The sequence below is a fragment of the Carassius auratus genome, unplaced genomic scaffold (assembly GCF_003368295.1).
Source record: "Carassius auratus strain Wakin unplaced genomic scaffold, ASM336829v1 scaf_tig00036808, whole genome shotgun sequence".
Lineage (NCBI taxonomy): Eukaryota > Metazoa > Chordata > Actinopteri > Cypriniformes > Cyprinidae > Carassius > Carassius auratus.
Window position 1 is genome coordinate 1 of NW_020526341.1, and position 22,691 is coordinate 22,691.

Consider the following 22,691-nt stretch of genomic DNA (forward strand, 5'->3'; position numbering starts at 1 on the left):
CAGTCTCCTGTATCCTACACTGAACACAGAGCGCCCTCTCGTGGCTGGAGACGGTAATGTTTTCCCTGGTTCTAAATAAATGCGACTTATAGTCCAGTGCGACTTATATATGTTTTTTTCCTCATCATGACATATTTTTGGGACTGATGCGACTTATACTCAGGTGCGACTTATAGTACGAAAAATACAGTAGTCTCATCTTTTTTTTCCGTCAATGATAATGCATGTTGATTTAGTCTCCGTTATCGTTTCGTGAACTTTTTATAGTCAGGGGAAAAAACTTAGTTGACAACCATTTTTTTTTAATAATACGGACTCTAGTATGAACACGTGATTGCACACCGTTGTACTCTTTTCTAATGAAGCGCTCCAGACTGCCCAGAATCTGCTCCCTCTTCTGCTGCTCGATGAGAGACGGCGATAACTCACCTACAAACACAAACACAAACACATCACGTCTCAACCTGAAGTAAACGTCAGGGTAAACCCAAATATACACACTTAGGCTCCTAAGTGACTACTGGGATGATTTGGGTGTGTTGGCGTATTAAAGGAACGGTTCACCCATGCATCACTGATTTAAATATGTTAATTTTGAGTGAACTATCCCTTTAAATTTGGACGATGGTGCAGTAATGGTATAGCACTCACAGTAACACAGCATGCAAAGTCCGTCCAGGATTTCTCTGAAGCGTATGGTCATGTGCGGCAGAGGTTTCAGCTCGACCTTCTTGAAGTCTTCAGGACACTCGTCTTTGAGGTGCCGTCTCGCTTACAGATGCTGCACACGACCGTTGGAGGCTGTAAAGCACAACAGCAACAAATTACTTACCATAACATGTGAATGCACATAGTATTAACCATATTATAATACAAACAAATAACAAAAATTGACTACAAATGACTGAATTGGTAGATTCCATGCATATTCCACCGTCTTTAACAATCAAATACTCATTTTTTTGCTGCTGTGCCTTTAGACCTTTTTTAATCGTGATCAGAAATGTTTCTTGAGCAGCAAATCGGCATGTTAGAACGATTTTTTTAAGATCGTGTGACACTGAAGACTGGAGGAATGATGCTAAAATACAGCTGCGCTCACAGAATAAATTACATTTTACAATAATTCAAATAAAAACAACTTATTTTAAATAAAATATTAATGTTTCTACTGTATTTTTGATCAATAAATGCAGCCTCGGTGAGCGTAAACAAACATTTAACGTTTTGGTTTTAACTTGGCAAATTAAAATGATCAATAAGGATTGCTTAAATCCAGATGAGTTTGCGAATGCATCATTCAGGCCATTTTGACTGATTCACTGAAATGACTCGTTTTACTCCACATAAACTATAACATGATCGTAATAGGGCTGGGAATCGATTCAGATTTTCCAGAGCGATTTGATTACGATTCAGAAGCTCTCAAATCGATTACGAGTTCGATTCTCGATTCGTTTTCTATTCACTCGATTCAACTCAATGTATATAGATTTAATACAAATACTATATTATAAAAAAGAACAGTGAACATAGTTCTCTTAAAAAGAAATTAAGAGCCACAAACCTGTATATTAAACTCTTTTTATTGTAGGTACATTAAAACAGAACACATCTCTAATTTTCAAATGCATACAATTATGTTAAATAAATCAAGTTTGATGCAAGATGAAAGATGTTGAAAAAAGTCAGAACAGTCACATTCCTTGATCAAACAGGATCAAATTATTTCATTTTTAAGATAAACAATCATAAAAAAAAAATATATTTTTTTTAATTTTTTTCAATCAACCACATTTTAAAAAACGATTAATCGAAAAATCGTTTTTTTTACCCAGCCCTAATCAATATCCACCTGTTTTTAGAGCCAAGCGCACATAGAAATGTATATTCACTATAGAAATTCCCACGTCATCTCCAAACCTGGAAATCTGATTTAAAAATGAAAAGTTCTGCAGAGTCAGCACTACGAATATTTCCGTATCCTGTGCAATTACCTTTCCTCCAGTGAAGATCATCCTGTCAAAGACATAGTGCAGATCTTCTGGTGCGATACTGTCCCGTTTCTCCATGTCTTGCTCTTCATCCTCCTCCCTCATCGCTGTCCATCCTCAGGCCGTTGAGGGCCGAGGAGATGCGGCTGTGGAGTGATCCTGGGAAACGTCCTCAGATCCGGCGTCCATCCCACCGTCGCTCAACAGGATCTCGCTGAACCCTGCTCGCAGGCTCTCCTCTTCCTCATCTTCATCATCACTGCTGTCTGCGTCCTCCTCGCCGCTCTTCTTTCGGTCCAGGCTGCGGGATCGTGCCATGCGAGAACGTCTGAGTCTCTTTCTCAGAAAGCCACGGCGGGCGTTTGCTCCGTTCCTGCTCTGCGGACAGGCGAAATACTTGTAGGCCGTGCGGAAACGCTCCTGGATGTACTCGAACACCATCTGACTGTTCAGACTGCGAGCCACATTCCTCTTCAACGCAAACGGATCTGAAAACGCATGATTTAGTCATTTACAGCTCCTTTTCTGATTTCATCTTAATGTGACAAACAAAGAGCACGTAAAACAGATGAAAGTGTAAAACACTGTGCTGTTTGATATTGTTTATCAGCGTCAGTTGATATTGGATATAGAAATGTGTTCAGTTTTAGATTACCTGTGCAATAAGACTTAACATGAGCTAACAATTGGCAATAACTAAGCATTTAATTAATGTTACAAAAACGCTTTATTAGTGCATTTTTTAAATCTAAATGTATATCTCTTAACATGAGCTATTATGTATGTATGTGTATATATATATATATATATATATATATATATATATTTTTTTTTTTAATGAAAATTAATCTTTTTTGTTATTTTACATTAGTTTTTACCATTTGTAGTAAATATATATATATATATATATAATATATATATATATATATATATATATATATATATATATATATATATATATATAATTTTTTAAATGAAAATTAATCTTTTTTGTTATTTTACATTAGTTTTTACCATTTAGGATTAAAAAAAAAAAAGATATTATATATATATATATATTTTTTTTTATATACAACATTAATCAAAAGTTTGATGTTAACATTTTTATCATTTAAAAAAATACATATTTAAATATACAATTTGAATTGCTATTAACTACTGCATAACAAATGTTAGACAGGCATGCTATATAAATATTCTGCATATTAATATTATAACATTATATACATACAATTAGTATTACTGATATACTATTCAAGTATTTTAAAATTACTGTAATCATTTTTACTGTAGTATAATGTTTATTCATTTTATGTTTTTATTTGTGTTTATTTGAGCTGCTATTAATTAAATATATTATAAATGAAAAATATTGTTTTTAGAGTTATGTTTTTAATTTAGACAAAACAGCACAGCATTTTAATATGATACATTATCAGTTTTTATCCATAACATGAAAAAAATAAATAAACAGCTTATCAGCTAGAACATATACTGTTTTGTCTATTAAACTTTTTTGAGCTTCATTATTGGTGCATGCCTTAAAAAGAGAGCAACAACAACTCAACCAATCTTATTTGGAACAGTTTTCCAACACGACTGTTGCTGAATGAACAGAAAAAAACACAACCAAGCAAGTGCTCCCTCTTCAGGAAGTCAGCCACTAATGAAGTGTTCACAATGCACTGGATCTCAGACGTCTGCGGTCTCACCCTCGATGGCGAGTCTGCGGCGAGGCCAGTTCTTCAGCTCCCGCGGCAGCAGCTCTTTCAGACGGATGCTGATGATGTGCTCCTCGAGCGCAAACTCCAGCGTGTAAAAGCGCAGGAGCTCGAGCCACAGCTGACCGAGAGACACGCTCACAGGCTCCTCCAGCGTCAGACGAGTCTGGACACACACACACACACACACGAGTTACTAACAATTCTGATAGTACTCACCTAAGGGCTTCTTTAATACAGTCCTGAGCAGCAGTGAAGCGCTCACCTTGCCCTTAGCGTGTTGGGCCTTCTTCTCTTTCTTCTCAGTCTGAGTTTTGGGTTCAGGTTTGGCTTTGCCGTCCCCGCGGCCCTCACCTGCTGGAGCTGGTCTGTGCTCCCAACCCACGAACGAGTCCGACACGATCCCCGTCAGGTGAAACTCATCCACGCGCTTCTCTTCAAAGCCCTTTATCTGAGCAGACATCAAAGAAGAATAGAGATATGTATTTAGATCAGGGTCTCTTTAATATCATAGATTGTTCCTGTAGCTCAAGTTTGAGCATTGCGTTAACAAGCACAAGGTTGTGGGTTCAATTCCCAGGGAACATGTTAGGTAAAAAAAATGTTAGCCTGAATGCACTGTAAGTTGCTTTGGATAAAAGCATCTGCTAAATGCATAAATGTAAATGCCACAAATATGATTATCCTCATGTGAGAGCCTCAATCCTAAAATTGAAAAGACTACATATATATTAGAAAAATTTTTTAAAATGTATTTTCATGTATAAAGACTAAATTAATTAAAGCAAAGAAAAATATTCTAAACACACAAAATATTAAATGTATATTAATTATTTATGTATACTTGTTTAAATCATTTTTAATCAATTTGCGCTCTAAAAACATATTACTCTGAATACGCAAAATTATTATTTGGAAAATTATAAGTTCTTAAAATCTATTTATACTGTGAAAATGTAATAATATAAGTATGTTTATTAAATATGATGTTACATCATCAAATTTCACTCACTAGAGCACCATGCTATTAGATGTATTTGTGGATTTAAAACAATTTTTAAATAAATTTATACTGTGAAAAATTATATTATTATATGCGTAAAATATTACTTTGAAATTTTTTTGTCTATAATCTAGCAATTATCACACCCCCACACCCTCCATTCACTGTAGTAGTGTGCAGTTTAAATAAAAACAACAACTTTTTTATAAATTTATAATGTTAATGTATTATTATAAACATGCATAAAATATATAGACTATATTATCTTGCAATTATTGTTGTTGTTTTTTTTTCAATTCTCTATAGTACTGTGCTGTTTGATGCATTATTTGTCTATTAAAGTCAGTTTCTTAAAACAATTTATTCTGAAAATAATAATTATTATAAATGCATATTTTTTGAATATTTAATTTATATTATCTTACAATTATAACACACTATATTTCTGCACTATTAGTATCACTTGTTTAAATCAAATTATAAAAAAATAAAAAAATCAGTAAATAATTATTATTTAAATAAATTTAATTAACTTGTACTGTGAAAATAATTAAATTAGATAATACATTTAACAGCACAGTCCTATAGTCAACGAAAAAAAAGGTTTCCAAGTAATATGCAAAAATAAAAATTGCAATATTTTACTAGTCAACTAAATCATGAATGCAAATGCTTGTTGACAAAGGGTTTTAATGAGTAGCAAATATCCAGGTGAAAGCTACATACAAGTCAAATGTGCATCTCATGTGTGAATATGCTGTTGCCATAATAACATAATACAACACATACTAGGGCTGCACGATATTGGGAAAAAATTACATTGCGATATTTTATTTTTCTGCGATATATATTGCGATATGAAATCTAATAAAAATTTTTCTTACAAACAAAAATGGGGCGAGCAGATTTACATTCTCATTTTAAATGATTTAAACATCGACACCATCGCGTCAATTGATTAATATGCGCGAGGGAGAGAGAGCAAGACAGCACTCGTGTTGTTTGAAGCGCTCTCTCTATCTCTCTCTCCCGCACTCTCGCTCGCGTGCTCTCTATCTCTCTCTCTCTCTCTCTCTCTCTCGCGCGCGCTCTCTCTGTGTCTCTCTCTCGCGCGCTTTCTATCTCTCTCTCTCTCCCGCGCTTTCTCTATCTCTCCCGCGCTCTCGCTCACACGCTCTCTCTATCTCTCTCTCGCTCTTTCTATCTCTCCCGCGCTCTCGCTCACGCGCTTTTTTCTATCTCTCTCTCGCACGCTCTCTCTATCTCTCTCTCGCGTGCTCTCTATATCTCTATCTCTCTTTCGTGCGCTCTCTCTCTCTTTCCCACTCTCTCTATCTCTCTTGCGCGCTCTCTCTTGCACGCTCGCTCTATCTCTCTTTCGTGCGCTCTCTCTCTCTATCTCTCGCTCGCACTCTCTCTCTCTCCATCTCTCTCGTGCGCGCTCTCTCTCACTCACTCACTCACTCACTCACACTCTCTCTCTCTCCCGCACTCTCGCTCTCTTTCTCGCGCACTCCCTCTCTCTCTCTCTCCATCTCTCTCGCGCGCGCTCTCTCTCTCTTTCTCTCTTTCGCTCTCCGCGAATCACATTCGTCAAGGGCCGGGGAGCAGCTGGCCCGTACAATTAATGAATAACGGATCAACTACGACAGCCTACATCACACATCCTGCGATGTGACTATCGTGGATTCGTACATCGCAATATCGATGCTTTAACGACACATCGTGCAGCCCTAACACATACTGTTCTGAACTATCTCTGGAATAGAAAACAGCACATTTTTAATGTTAATATATTGATTATATGCTATTTAGGAACTATGCATTCAGGGTTCACTAGAACATGAGTTGATACCCAGTGTCCTAGATAAACGGGCAGGATGGGCTCGGCTCTCTGTTGCAGGAAGAATATGACCATCAGAGACAACGAGTAGGACGGGATTCCTCCCTCCGTCTGACAGTCGATGTGGCACAGCTACAGATAAACACAATCTCGTTAGACTTCACTGACAAACAGTTAATGTAAAGTCTGGAGAACATGATGGCGCCGAGTCATACGTACGTTGGCCCAGTGACGAAAGGCCAGAACCAAAGGCACGAGCCTCGGCTCAAGTCTGGCCAGAGCTGCAAGGTGATTGGTGGTGAGGCACGCGACATCATTTCCTGCGCTCACTTTGCACATTAACCCACTGTAGAGAAATCAAACAACTCTTATCAGCTATGACGGACTATTACTGATGTCTTCAAATGTTTATTCTCTGTGTGCAATGACTATTTATAGAAGCGTTTTACTGCCGACGTTAAACTGACCTGGCCACATCTCTGCAGAAAACAACGGGGACTTTGGCATGAAAATCTGACTCCACCTCAGCAAACTCCACTGAAAACAGAAGTGAAACTCCAGTTAATCTTAGCCCTCGAAACTCAAGTCTGGTGCATTTATGAGCTGTAACCTTGAAGCATATTTATATATTACAAACCTTCTGATCTAAAGTCGTAAATCACTCTAATTAGTATTGTAGACTCATATAAGCCAAAATATTAGCAAATACAACTTTTCACTTACACATTTTTGTTTTAAATGAGTTGGACTCGTAGAAACTGTTGACTGCTGTTTTTCTATATTTAGTAATATTTTAAATTTCAGTTATTTTTCCAATTTTATGTAAAATTTATATGTAAATATTTTATATACCAATTAATAATAGGTAAAATGTATAAAATTTTAACATAAATTGTATACTGTTTTATATATTTAGTAATTGTAAAAAAAAATCATTCAGATTTATTTTTAAGTTACATACGCATTTATAATATAAAAATATTTTATACAATATTTTTTTTTTTTTTTTTTTTACAGATTTTATACTATGTTTTATATATTTAGTAATTGGACATTTTTGTTACTTTTCCCTTTCAGATTTACTTGTCATGTTTTTAAGTTACATACACATTTATAAAATAAACACATTTCATTTTTATTTATTTAGATAAATAATATTAAAATGTACAATGTATAACATTTTTAATAATATTAAACAAATAATATTAAATAATAGTAAACTACATTACATATATGCACTAATTTTACATTTTTTGCTATTTTTAAGTAATATTTTTACAAGTTTGTATTTTTTATTTTATTATTATTTATGAGTCTTAATAAGTTCGTCCAACTCATTTTAAACAATACATATTTAAATGTTAATTTTATTTGCTATAAATAAAATAATATAATTTTTTCCATGACTTTAAAAAGTGTATTAGTTGCCAAGAATATGTTAGTCCCTATCAATATATAAAATTAATTTGATTAATTAATCGACATGTAATTAACTCAAAAATGTATTTTGACAACCTTCCTTTTTACTAAAAATCATTAAAAGCATTACATTACATATCTGTTCATCATTAGAAAGCAAAAACATTTGAGTTGTATTTTTTTTTTCAGACATCAAACAAATTGATTCACCAGATAGTGTAGGGTAATAATTAGAGGTTGACTGATAATGGATTTTGCCGATACCAATGGCTAGGTTGTACCACACTGGTCGATACCGATTAATTAACCGATAGTTTTTAAAATGGATACTGAACAAAAACTAAAATAGTGCTTTATTAAAAAAAAAAAAAAAAAAAAAACTTAACCATACTAATAGTAGTAGTAGAAGTAGTAATAATAATAAAAGTAATAATAATAACAGTAACAGTAATACTAAATGCTGAAACTACCACACTCTAATAGGGCCCTATGTAATCGGTTAAATTTTTTTCTAAATTCCATTTTATTTCGAAATTACGTTATTTAATTTTTCTGGATTCTGTTTTTTCAATTTAAATTTTTCTATACTCCTTTTTAATAGTTAAATTAAAGTTTATTAATCATGAAGCAAGTCTTATTAATTAAAATCATGAAACATACGATTTCACATCAATTTAATAAAAGTTTAACAAAAATTACGTTTAGGGCCCTATGAAATATTTTATTTTTTCTCACCATATTTTTTTTTATTATTGTTACCAAATTCTGTTTCAGCATGTATAATTATTTGAAGGCATAACACAACTTTTTTTTTTTTTTTTTCTTAAAAAATTCTGTGTGTATTCACATTTTTATTGTTATAAAATCACGGCATGAAACATAAATTTTATTTATCTTTTAATTACTGAAAATTAAGCACTATTTTTTTTAAACTTTCTTTGTCAGCTGCATTTAAATCCGGGTCTCAAGTTTCTCGCTCTGTTCAGCGTTCAGCATTACGTGTCTAGACAAACAGCACGTGCTGTCAGTGATTTCAACCACTAGAGGCCGCTCTCATACTGTATAATGAAAACAGATCCTTCTCAGGCACAACCCGGAAAACTATCGGCATGGATCTTTGCCGATAACCGATTGTTCCAGCAATCAACTATCGGTGCCGATTAATCGGCAAAACCGATACATCGGTCAAGCTCTAGTTATAATGGTTTGTGGATGAATTAAAGCGAAACTTACTGCTGTTCTTGAGGATCTCCAGCACCTGGATCAGCACATCAGGCTGAGTCATCTGCACAACACAAACGAGTTAATAACAACACAGTCAAACGCACTGACACATATCCACAGAAGCAGCTCGTGAACGTTTGCTCAGACTCACAGAGGAGGGATAAGAGACGTCGATGTTGACGTCACTCGTTTTGAAGGCGAAGCGGGTGAGACAGGAGCCGTACAGACGGAGAGAGCACGCTAAGAAAGGACGAGTGAAGAATTTAAACATTCAGAGGACTGGAAGAGATTGTTTCATTTTCACTTAAGTTTAGTGCAAGCTTTTAGCTAAGCAGTGTACCTGTGAGTTGTTTGCGTATAATCCCCTCCATCCGGAGCACCACGGCTTGCCTTAGCGCGAAGTCTTCCTCTGAGATGCCATGCACTTCTGCCGCTTCCAGCACGGCCGAGTCTAGCGCCCTCAATTGGGCCGGAGAGGGAGCTGGCAGCGATCGCAACTCATTCTCCTCCTGCTTATCCTGCAAACGTACAAAAACAAGAGGATAAACAACACAAATGAGTCAAATCCGATACAAAAGATCCTATATTTAGCTAGAGCATCTTTCCTGAGAGGGTTTTAGCATGCTAACAGTGACATGCAGTAGGGCTGTTAAAATAAAAAAAAATCTAATTTCAAATATTAGACTTAATATTAGACTTGCGTCTTGCACAAAAGATCCACGTTTAGAAAGCCATGTAAAATTTAAGTTCTACTTTTTAAAAACATCTCAAGACGTGGGTTTTTGTTCCCCATCCCACTGCATCTCATGTTTTAAATGTAAAAAATTATTCTGCATGACTGTCTTTCCGCTTTTGTATTAAACTATGCATGCATACATGACGCCGTTTTGTTTATAGTTTTTTAAGCAACTTAATTAATTATAATTGGTTTATTAATATTATTTTAAATATGTTTTTTTTTCCACAGTCATGTTTTCTTATGCTTTGAATAAACGTGCATTAGTAATATTTTGCTTGATGCGCCCTCTTGTGGCCGCTTTTCTTCACTCTAACTGAAATTATGCATTTTAAATTTGAATATAATTAGACTTTTGATATTTAAGTACAAAATTCGAATTAAGTTTTTCAGCTATTTTGACAGCCCTAACATGCAGCATTCGTTAGCAAACCTGGGCTGTGCGATACTGAAGAAAAATGCAATATGCGATTCCTTGTTAAAAATTGCGATATTTTATATGTCATACGATATTGCTTAAAGTGTGTAAAATCTATTTCAATTCCATTTTAAAATATGTATAAATAAAACTATTTTTCACATTGTTTCTTGGAAAATAAATAACTACTATGCATACTATATGCATATTGCGATATTTATTTTTGCAATATTACGATAATTTCGATATATCGTGCAGCCCTACCTGATAACATAACTTATATAATTTCCAATATTTTGGTGGGAAGAAAATTACAGCATTTCAGCGGTTTGATTCAGAGTTATCATAGTTCAGTTAACCAACTAAAACCATAAAAAAGTCATTACTTGAAATAAAATAAAACATAACATAACATAAAACAAAATAAACTACCAATGTTACCAAAACAACATTTCTTTAACTTGTTCATCAGGTTTAACTTGATGTACTAAATAAATATGACTAAACTGAAATAAAATATGTTTATAAAAACTATATAAACATAAAAAAGAAGGAAATAAAAATCGAGAAAGGCAAAAATAAAACTAAATTACTAAACCTTCAACAAAAATTTAAACGAAAGGAGAAAACATCAAAATTTAAACGAAAATATTAATAAAAACTGCAATAGTATCTCCAAATACTAAAATAACATTGGTTGTCTGAATGTAATGACTGAGACACTTTCACAACTAAAAAAGGTTTGGGTTTACAAAATCAAACACTAACTAATAAAGATTATATATTTTATCTATTTAAATGCACGTCATGTGACCGTTAATCAACAGCAGAGAACATGCAAATGTATCAATAAAAGACTGAAATATTAACTTAAACTATCAGAGGACACTTTATGTAGATATCGGCTGACATAAAAGTTTGTCAGCAGAAACTAGCACAGAAAAACCTACAGTACAGACCAAGAATTTGGAAACATTACTATTTTTTAATGTTCTTCTGCTCATCAAGCCTGCATTTATTTGATCAAAAATACAGAAAAAAAAATTTAATATTGTGAAATATTATTACAATTTAAAATAATTGTTTTTAAATGTATTATACATTCAATTATCATTTATTTCTGTGATACAAAGCTGAATTTTTCGGATCATTATCACATCATTCTAATATGATGATTCATTATCAAAGCTGGAAACAGTTCTGCTGCTTAATATTTTTTCAGAACATGTGATACTTTTTTAGGATACTTTGATGAAAAAAACAAACAAAAAGAAGCTATGTTTTGAAAATATAAATATTTTGTAATAACAATATACACTACTGGTCAGTAATTTGGGGTCAGTAATTTTTTTTCTTTCTTTTTTTTAATAAAATCAATACTTTTATTCAGCAAGGATGTGTTATATTGATAAAAAAGTGATAGTAAAGAAAATATATTATTAGAATTTTTATTTTTTTTGAATAAATGCAGTTCTTTTTATCCTTTTATTGATCAAATATATCAGACAGCAGAACTGTTTCCAACACTCATAATAAATCAGAATATTAGAATGATTTCTAAGGGATCATGTGATCGACTGATGTTACATGTAGAGTTGTTCCGATTCCGATACTAGTATCGGAAATATCTCCGATACCACAACAAATTCTGGCATCGGCATCGGCGAGTACATGAACCCATATACCGATCCGATACCATTTTCTTAAAAAAGACCTAGTTATGACCGCAAGCTTTGCCTAACCGCTGCACGGTTCTTCTTCGCTGCTCAAAATGCATTGAAAACACAGGAAGTTGTGCTGTGTTGCCACAAGCAACCCCTGTTTAGAGCAGCGAAGAAGAAATGAAAACGCGTTAGCAGCCCTTATCTATATATGACTGGATCACTCATCACATTCTAAACTGCCAAAAGACAGTGAAGCCGCTACTATATTATAGATCAGTGGTTAGCAGTATGTCTCTGTAGTACCGGTAGTTACAGACTCTCGAGTATATTCAGTACCGGCAGCTGCGTTCAGTCGCTTCCGTGTAAGTCAAAACGCAGGGCTCCAGACAGTAGCCGAATATATACTAGTGTCTGTGAATATTAAACTGCAAAATACTATTTAAATATTACTCCCGCAAAATCTACATCTCTGTGGGTGACTGGCACAGATGCGCGAGAGCTCGCTGTTTTGTAGTCTCTGCTGTGTGTCATGAGGACACGAACGCATAAACCGTCACTTCATGAGAATTTACCGTTTCATTTGAGAATACTGTCATATCATAAACACAGACACTCAAAGATCTTCATGGCAGCCCATTAAAATAAATGTTTGGTTTACATGAGTAAATTGACAATATATAAAGCTACTGTTGTAGCCTACAGTAATAATAATACATCTCTATAATAATAATAATTATGCCTAGATGGTTGCTTGTTTTTTACTTGTTTTTTACTTGTTAGAGATTATCTGATTAATAGATCTTTTTTTATATTCCTAGACTTATTTGTTGCAGTTTTTTTATACAGTTATATTGTAAAACTTAAATACCTTTTTTAGTTTGCGGTGTTAAGATTTTTGGCTGCATTTGAAGTTCTTTTTTGCATGAGAAAATAAATAATACTGTCAAATTCATGTTAGATAATAAAAATACTGTAATAAATACAGTAGTTCACCATGTATTTGTTCATGTTTTATTGAGGGATCTGTCTGAAGCACACCATAAAAAAATTCTAGCAATTTACACAGGGCTAGTAGTATATACAGCTGTATATACAGATATACACCCAGGTATCGGATCAGTACTCGGTATCGGCCGATACCCTGAGCCCAGGTATCGGAATCGGTATCGGGAAGAGAAAAAGGGTATCGGAACATCTCTAGTTACATGTGACACTGAAGGCTGGAGGAATGATGCTGAAAATTCAGCTTTGCATCACAGGAATAAATAATTTTTTTAAGTATATTCAAATAGAAAACTATTATTTTAAGTTGTAAAAATATTTCACAATATTACTGTATTTTTGATCAAATAAATGCAGGCTTGATGAGCAGAAGAAACTTCTTTCAAAAACATTAAAAATAGTAATGTTTCCAAACTTTTGGTCTGTACTGTACTCTAGGCTAAAAAGTCAGTGTGGATTTTATAAAAAGCAGCACAGAAAGCAGTCCTCACCATGATGTTCTTCTTGTGACGTTTCTCTTTAATGTGCTTGTGAGCACCCTGGATGTTCTCCACGTGGATTGAACACAGTTTGCATAGATACTGGAAATTCGGGTACTCCGGTGAAGGCTGTGGAGATACACAACGACAGAGAAAGCAATCACTAGTGTTGTGTTTGATAGATCGATAGCTAAGAATTTGTGTTCAATTAGACAGCGAAAATTAAAGAGACTCATTTTTGTTTGGCACAAAATTAATCCTAAACACAGCATTAAAAAAAGAATTATTTAAAAAATAAAATAAAAATATATTAAAATTAACATATCAAATACAAATAAATAAATAACAATAAATAATGCCATAAAAAAGCACAAATAAATACTGAGCTAAAAAATAAAAATATATAAACCACATATAAATAAATAAAACCACAAAGAAATGAATAAATAAAACTTACAAAAATAAAACCATCGATAGATAAATTAACAAATAATAAAACCACAATTAAATGAATTAAAACATAAATAAAATCATAGATAAATAAAAGCATGCACAATTAAAACTGTATACAAAAAATAAATATACCTGTAAATAAAACCATAAATAGGTTAATAAAAATAAACACCACAAATGCAATCATACTTAAATATTTATTTACTGTTGTAGAAATTATTTTTTTTTTTTAACGTGAAAGTTTCCAGCGTCATTTGTTAATGACAGGAGTTAAAATGTACAATATATTTTTTAATAATAATAATAATAAAACCATAGATTAAAGCATTTTTAAATAAGAAATTCATACTTTTTTAACGTGAAAGTTACCCACTTCATTACAATTCACAGCAATTATCAGGCTCATTTTAACTCTTGCTATACCTTTAAAACACTAAAGTATCCATGACCTCTACATAACAAAACCTGATAGGGTTAAACTAGTCAAAATGATCTTCAGTGGTAATCAACATTAACAAACAAGTTTAACCGTACTAGATCCTGATCATGAGTTGAGGAGGTGTCTTACCTTCATCAGCCGGTGGATGTAGTCCCTCTGAAGTCTCTCCTCTGCTTGTTTGAGTCCCAGCTGCTGGTCAGAGGTCAGGTCTCCAAGCTCCACATCCTCTGCTGTGACATCACCTCTCTGTAAGCCCGCCTCCACACCTGAGATTTAAAGAAACAGACACCAATTACATGACCAATCAGATAACCACACAAAAAGACTCAAATATCTTATATATATATATATATATATATATGGACCACAAAACCAGTCTTAAGTGTACATTTTTTACCCATTGGGATTTATACATCATCCAAAAGCTGAATAAATAAGCTTTCCATTGATGATCGGACAATATTTGACCTAGATACAACTATTTGAGTATCTGGAATCTGAGTGTGCAAAAAAAATTTAATACTGAGAAAATCGGCTAAATTCTTAGCAATGCATATTACTAATCAAAAAGTTTTGATATATTTACGGCAGGAAGTTTACAAAATATCTCCATGGAACATGATCTTTACATTATATCCTAATTCTTTTTGGCATAAAAATTTTGACCCATACATTTTTCTATTGCTAAAAATATACCCCAGCGACTTGTTTTGTGGTCCATGGTCACAAGTGCGTATATACTAATACAATTATGCAGGTCGTATATTAAAGCGTATATTTCACCCTTCATTCATCTCTGAATGTCTTCACAAAGCTAAGCCGAGTTTCTTCTGTTGATCTCATTGCTTAAGGTTATCAGGGTATTGGCAAACACTGATCATTGTTTAAGGCTAGTTGCTCTGTATGCTAGGCATGCTATATAAGAATAATGGATACAAATATGATTTTTTCACCAGGTGTCTTGTCTTTAGCGGTGATGGTGTTGTTGTGTGTAGAGATCTCTTCTGTTGTGTTAGTCAGCGGCGCTGCTCCTCCATCCTTGATCGGTCCACTGTTTCGAACCGGGGTTTTGTTCTCCTGGTTTTGCTGACGGCTTTCACTCGGCTGGGGCTTCCCTTTCCCTCTCTCGCCAGAGTTAGTTCTGCCCGTTAGTCTGCGGGCTTTGCCCTTCCCCGGCTGCTGAGGGCTGCCGGTGCGGGTCCTGAAAGCGCTGGGGCTGCCCTGGATCTCCTCTTTCACCCTGGGGATGGCATCCTTGCTTCGGCTTGGGACTTTGGCGCTCTCTCGCTGGGGTTTGGAGGACGGCATCTTTCCCCCGCTCGAGCGGGACGCGTTGACCACCTTCATGGGGCTCTTGGGGTCCTCCATGCCACTGCTCTCTGGACGAGACAGAAGAAAAGCCCAAAGGGCTCTGGATTGAAGGTTTCTGGAATGGAAACACGACAGAATCAGATTTTGGGGATGCAAAATATTTGTGCATGTAAAGTTGGAGAAATCAGCAAGAAATTGGCAATATTGGGAAGTGAATACTAGCTAGACTGGGGATGCACAATATTATCGGACTGATATCGGAATCGGATGATAATGGCTTTAAATTTAAATAATGTCCGATATGAAAAATTATGCCAATATGTCTTGCCGATTTTGCGCGGTTGGCATACTTCTAATTAAATTAAAAGTAAAATAGTGTTTTTGATTAAAAAAAAAGCAGTAATTAAATTAAAAGTAAAATAGTGTTTTTGATTAAAAAAAAAGCAGTACTTGATGTCATAAAAATGAATGTGTTTTGATTTAAAGATCAGAATCTATAAAATAAGCACAAACATGATCCTTTTATATATTGGTCATACTGATTTATTCATTAATTCGTAATACTTTTTTTTTTAAGCAAATCATGAGCTCTAAAAGATTAATCGATGGATATATGGTTTATTTATAGTTATTTTCAAAGCTTCAATGTACTGTCAAAAAAAAAACTTCATTATTTTTTTATTTATTTAATTCTAACAAAAAGGTTATTGTTAAAAACTAATAAAAAAAGCATGCATATACACATATAAAGGTAATTGCGACTTTTTCTCACACAGTTCTGGACGTTTCTTATTGCATTCACTATATTTTTTCAGTGTAAAAACATTTTTTTTTAAAGTATTTTTAAATAAACAATATAGTTTTAAATTGTTAGAAATATGCAATTATAATTATTACTATTAAATATGCATTTTGTATCTAAACAAATAGTTAAAAGTAGCAAGGTGTTATTATTACAGTTAGTGTATGTTCTCAGTTTTAATATGCATATATTTATTATATATACACTGGATATTTTAGTAAAAGCAGTAAAGTCAGATCACATAATGCATACAATATTAAAATTATTACAGAATAATTGCAATCATCATTAATAAATGGTTCCCTGCTTAATTCTTAAGAATCAAAAACATGCACCTCAGTAAATCAATTCAATAACTACACATTCAATGTGTAACACATAATAACTACAAGCTTATTAAATTAAGGAATTACATATCACATTTAAAAATAATTACAGAGTAAAATCTGAAAGCAAAACTAATGCGCAAATATTCAAGTTTAATGACCTGTAGGCCAGAACAAACACAAAACTAGTCACACATTAGAGGAAATGTCATTGCTTCCTCCTGATTTTCTACTTCCACTGTAAAAGGTAATTGCATGTAACCTTGCAATGATCAAACACTAATGGATCATTATCTGCATACTTGCATGCTGAACACTTTTGCATGCAACTAATAAACAGCTAGAGCTGTGCTTTATTCACCAAACTATAATTTTGTAGCAATCCCCTCAAACTTTGGTCAATGTGTTTACACTTGGCTCGTGCTCGCGGACCTTCTCCTCACCTGAGTATTCACAGCTCGCGCTTACCTAGATTACTAACGTGCAGCAGATCAACAGCACATGCTGAGAGCGATCACGCGGAGCGGCGACGAGTCGCGTTAAACGCCATGAATCCCGGCGCTGATGATGATGTTGTTGTTGTTGTTGTTGTTGTTTTCGGCCCTGCTCGAGACGCTGCGCGGACGCGCCATGTTACCTCTGCTCGCGCGCTGGATTGTGGGCCGCGTCAGTGCCGCGCGTCATAACTACGTTGACGCCTACAGTCGGCGCGATACGGTCCGAGCAACAGAAATACTAAATCACTAAAAAAAAAAAAAAGAATACTCTCGTCACATCTATTGTGTATCAACATAATTATTATGACTATTAACAATAATTAATCAATTCATATATATTCCAAAATTAAATAGCACTATTTTAGATATTAACTATTGAAATGCTATTTATAATAAAATATTTGGTTTTATATATATATATATATATATATATATATATATATATATATATATATATATATATATATATATATATATATATATATATATAGTACGCAGTGTATATACTGTCAGTAGCACAATGCTCGCAATTCAGAGGTTATGTCTGAAACTTGGAAAAGTCAGAATTTCAACATGTAAACTTGCAATTGCAATATAAAGTCAGAATTATAATATTTTATAAGTATGTATGTTGTGTATAATGTTTTTTTATTTAGCTATAAATATTTTTGTTTTAGATAAATATAACCAAATAACTAGAGGGATCCAATAAATTGAAGGATTTTACCATGTGTTTTCGTATAAAAATATATTAAGTAGGCTGTAGTTAACATTCATCAGGTTAAAACGCATAATTTCCGTGTTTTGCTAACAGCCGCATGTAGATCGATGTTTGTTTATTTAGTTAATATTACGAATTATTTTGTAGCTAAACTGCTTCAAATAGCTTAATAAATAATTAACTTAGTATTAGTATTATTGCATTCAATGTCTGCATTCAGTGTTAAAATGCATATTAAAAAACACATCTATAAAATAAATAACAGTAAAAAATGCTAAGTTATTATACAAAAGAGATTAGGCCTATAGCTCAATAAATAGCTGCTAATAATAATAATAATTATAATTATAAATATCTGCATTTAGTATTAAAATAAATAGCTGCTAATAATAATAAATATTATAATTATAAATATCTGCATTAAGTATTAAAATGAATAGCCTATTAAAAATATATAAACTAAATTACAGAATATTAATTTATGAATTTAATTAAAATATTTTTTCCAAAGATCTTATTAAAACAACAGTTATGGTATGATAGTATGTAAAATATTAGAATTTTGTGATCGCTTTTTTTCATAGAGTATCTGAAAACATGCATGTAACTAACGTGCATGCAAGAACAACCGTTAACACTAATGTTGCATTACTGTGTGTTTTTCTCATGCATGCTTTCAGTGTTTCCCTTAATAATCTAGCAGCAAGCTGGAGTTGTGCTTCATTCATTCATTCATTCTGTGTCTACGTGGCAGTAAATCTGAGCTCATGCTGTGGATGTCAGCGGCAAGGGAACACTTCGGAATAACTTTCATTAATGTTAACATGCATTGTTGCATAATACGTCTGAGATAAGTATTGCACATGATTCCAAATAATTGATTTTGAACTGCTGATAAGTCCAGCATTGTTTTTGTTAACTTTACAAACAGTATAATTTATTTTTAAGTTTTACGTGCTGTAAGAGCATTATGGAATAATAAAACGTTTTAATAAAAACGTAATTTATTTATGCAAAAATATTTGAATGTATGGTTACATGTATATGCACAACTCATTTTGAGTCACTAGGTGTCGATGTTGACTAACTTTGAAATGCTGTTCTTAAATCCTCTAAACAATCAACAACACTTTATTATATTATATTATATTATATTATATTATATTATATTATATTATATTATATTATATTATATTATATTATATTATATTATATTAATACTGAAGAAAAGTACATTTTTGTTTCTTAATCAGAACAGAGTTGTGGAAATATAGTATTACGCCACTTGTTCACCAATGGACGCTCTGCAGTGAATGGGTGCCGTCAGAATGAGAGTCCAAACAGCTGATAAATACATCACAATACTCCACACCACTCCAGTCAATCAGTTAGCATCTATGAAGTTAAAATCTGTGTTTGTTAGAAACAAATACATCATTTTTTAGACATCACTTCTATCTAAAATATGAGTCCGTGATCCATAATAACGATTCCTCCAGTGAACAGTCCATCACCTGCTGTTCTTCTCCCATCAAAATCCACCCACATATTTGTTTAGAACGGTTTCGCTTGTAAACTGTGCTTGATCTGTGCAGATTTCACTTTCACCTTAATGATGGATTTGTTTCTTACAAACACACAGCTTTTCTCTTCACAAGATGTTAACTGATGGACTGGAGTGCTGTGGATTATTGTGATGTATTTATCAGCTGTTTGGACTCTCATTCTGACGGCACCCATTCAATGCAGAGCGTCCATTGCTGAGCAAGTGATGTAATATTTTTCTAGAGACGAGGTGTTTTTCAATCTGTATCAGAAGAGCTGATGTTCTAGTTCAAGGGTTGGTCAGGACAGGAATCATGTGTAGTTTACATTCATGGAAACATCTCATCTACACAAGGACACGTGTACATTTAATTATCATTGAGAAGACTTAAAGAAAGTGGAGAGGTAAAATAAAGACTCAAGGGCAGGAATAGAAAGTCTCATTAATGACGTCACGGTGGCTCTTCACTCATCCAGTGACTCAGAGCTGCTGTAGATTGGTTTTAATGGCTTCCTTTGGCTTTTAGACCATCATTGGTGTTCATTGTCACACGGATTCATAAACCTTAAATCTGATTCAAGGACAGCTAATATAAATAGAAGCAGAAATACACTGGAGAATTGATAATCATGATAATGCGTAAGATGTTTTCTACTGTATTTGTAGGTGTCTCTGGTGGTGAATGTGGCCAGTGAGTGTGGTTACACTGAGGAGCACTACAAAGACCTCCAGCAGCTGCAAAAAGACTTCGGTCTGTATCACTTCAAGTCTTCCCCTGCAACCAGTTCGGCCAGCAAGAGCCCGGCAGCGATAAAGAGATGGACAGCTTTGTGCGGCGAGTCTACGGTGTTTCTCTTCCCATCTTCAGCAACATCGCTGTGGAATAGGGGCCAATAATGCTTACAAATATCTTGTGGGTGAGTGCAACAGGTTTGTAGATCACGAGGTTCCAACTAAAGAAAATATGCTCCTATAAAGTTCTCTGAACATTCCGTTTTTTTAAATCCTTTTAAAAGGTTTTTTTTTTTCTTATGCAAAAGTTAGAAAGAACGTTACATTAACATTCCGAATAACATTCCATTAACATTCTAAATAACATTCCATTTGATAATTTTTGCGTGGGAGTGTCACTTTTGAATATTTTCTAAATTATGTTTAAATAATGTTTTGAGAATAACTGCAGTGGAATCAAATAGTTTTTTAAACACTTAAATGACTCTTCAAAATGTCTGGATGTAGTTGCATTAAATATGAAAATATCAAATCAAGTGCACACGAACGGTTCATATGCAATGTTCCTTTCTTTTGTCATGTAAGAGACAAAAGTGCTTGAGGAGGCACTTAATTTTCACACAAGATCACGGTTTAATAGCTTATTAATTTGACATGCTGTGCTCTCATCTAAAAGCTGGTAAAACTATCTTCTAATTTCAGAGGTGTCTCGGAAAGAGCCGCCCTGGAATTTCTGGAAGTACCTCATCGACACTGATGGCAAAGTTGTTGACGCGTGGGGTCCTGAAGTCTCCGTCACAGAAATCCACCCACGGATAGCGGATATGGTTCGGAAGCTGATCATTAAGAGGAAAGAGGAGCTGTAGTCCTTTGAATCTTCTTCAGCTCTGAGAACTGTAGACACTCAGATCTCAGAAACAGATCACGTTGAAGAAACACCTGCTAATTTAGGCCTATTCAAAGTGTGAAGTGTGAGTTTACACTTGAAATGATCTCATATACGCTCTCATCCTCCTCTTTCCACGTTCATATAGAGAACACTTCATGCTTATACTTAATGAGATACTTTGTCTGAAAGAGCAATACAAAATGATGAAATATGAGCAATATGATGAACTGATTCTGGAGTACAAATATTTATTTTTATACTCCTATTATCTTTTTTTTTCTTCTGAGGTCTGTCTGAAATCTATTTTGACCCTCCATTAAAAGTTTTTTTTTTTTTTAATGTTTTGTTTATTCACTGAAAATAGTTTTTTTATATTATTTTAAAATGAGGTTTAAATATTAAAAATTATTAATAATAATTGATAAATTTTCAAAAAAAGTGTATTAAAATTGTAATTGTTGTTAAAAGTAATGCTTAAATATTAAGCTTTTTTTTTAAATAATGCATCTTCATATTTATCTCAAGAAAATATGAGTAGTGGTGCTTGCACATGTAAAACTAAAATTATTATTAAATTTAATGTTTAAATATTAAGGATTAATAATAAAATATATCTTAATATTTCTCTGACTAAAGCGTGAGTGGTGGAGCTTGTCCATGTAAAAATCTAATTATTATTTTAAATTATTATTTGAATATTAATAATAAATAATAAGAAACTAATATATCTCAATATTTTTTGAAGAAATGTGAGTAGTGGCCATGTAAAACTAAAATTAATTATGTAAAAAAATGATTTTTGAAATATAACAATTTAGTAATAATAATAATTCTGAAGAAAAATATGAAAGCCTGACTTGATGATACTTTCCAAGCAGCTCTTTTTAACATTTAAATATTACCTTTTGTTTATTTGAATCATATCAATGAAAGGAAAATTTTTAATTAAGTAAAAAGCGTGCACATTTCAAATCCATAAAAACATTTTTTTTTCATATTTTATACAAAAAGGCTGCAACTTAAAAATGACCATGCATGGCCTTCATACATTTTTATTATATATATATATATATATATATATATATATATATATATATATATATATATATATATATATATATATAATATATATTATATATATTATTTGTTTCTTTTTTTTGCATAGGTTTGGAGTGCAGAACTTCTTTAAAAATGCCTACACTCATTCATGCATCCTCTAAACTAAGTGCTCAGCCTGATATTGCAGCCAGTTTCAATTTCATATTTCATTAGGGTTAATTGCTAAAGTGTGTAGACACCAAATAAAGAAGAGCAAACTTAACTTTTTTATATATTAAAATATAGGTTGGAACATTGTGTAATATGTAGATACCATTTTTGCTTACAATTTTTATTGTTCATCTCAGTCACTTAGGTGCATTTCTCAAATCAGAAATGAAATTCTCAAAACTACTTGTTCAACCTCCACATCA

The 22,691-nt window shown here is 33.2% G+C and overlaps 2 pseudogenes; one reads left to right on the plus strand and one right to left on the minus strand.

The window, feature by feature from the left end:
• Positions 1-208: 208 nt before the first annotated feature.
• LOC113082786 (terminal uridylyltransferase 4-like) lies at positions 209-17,497 on the minus strand (annotated as a pseudogene).
• On the plus strand, positions 17,383-21,400 carry LOC113082785 (glutathione peroxidase 7-like; annotated as a pseudogene).
• The last annotated feature ends 1,291 nt before the right edge of the window (positions 21,401-22,691 follow it).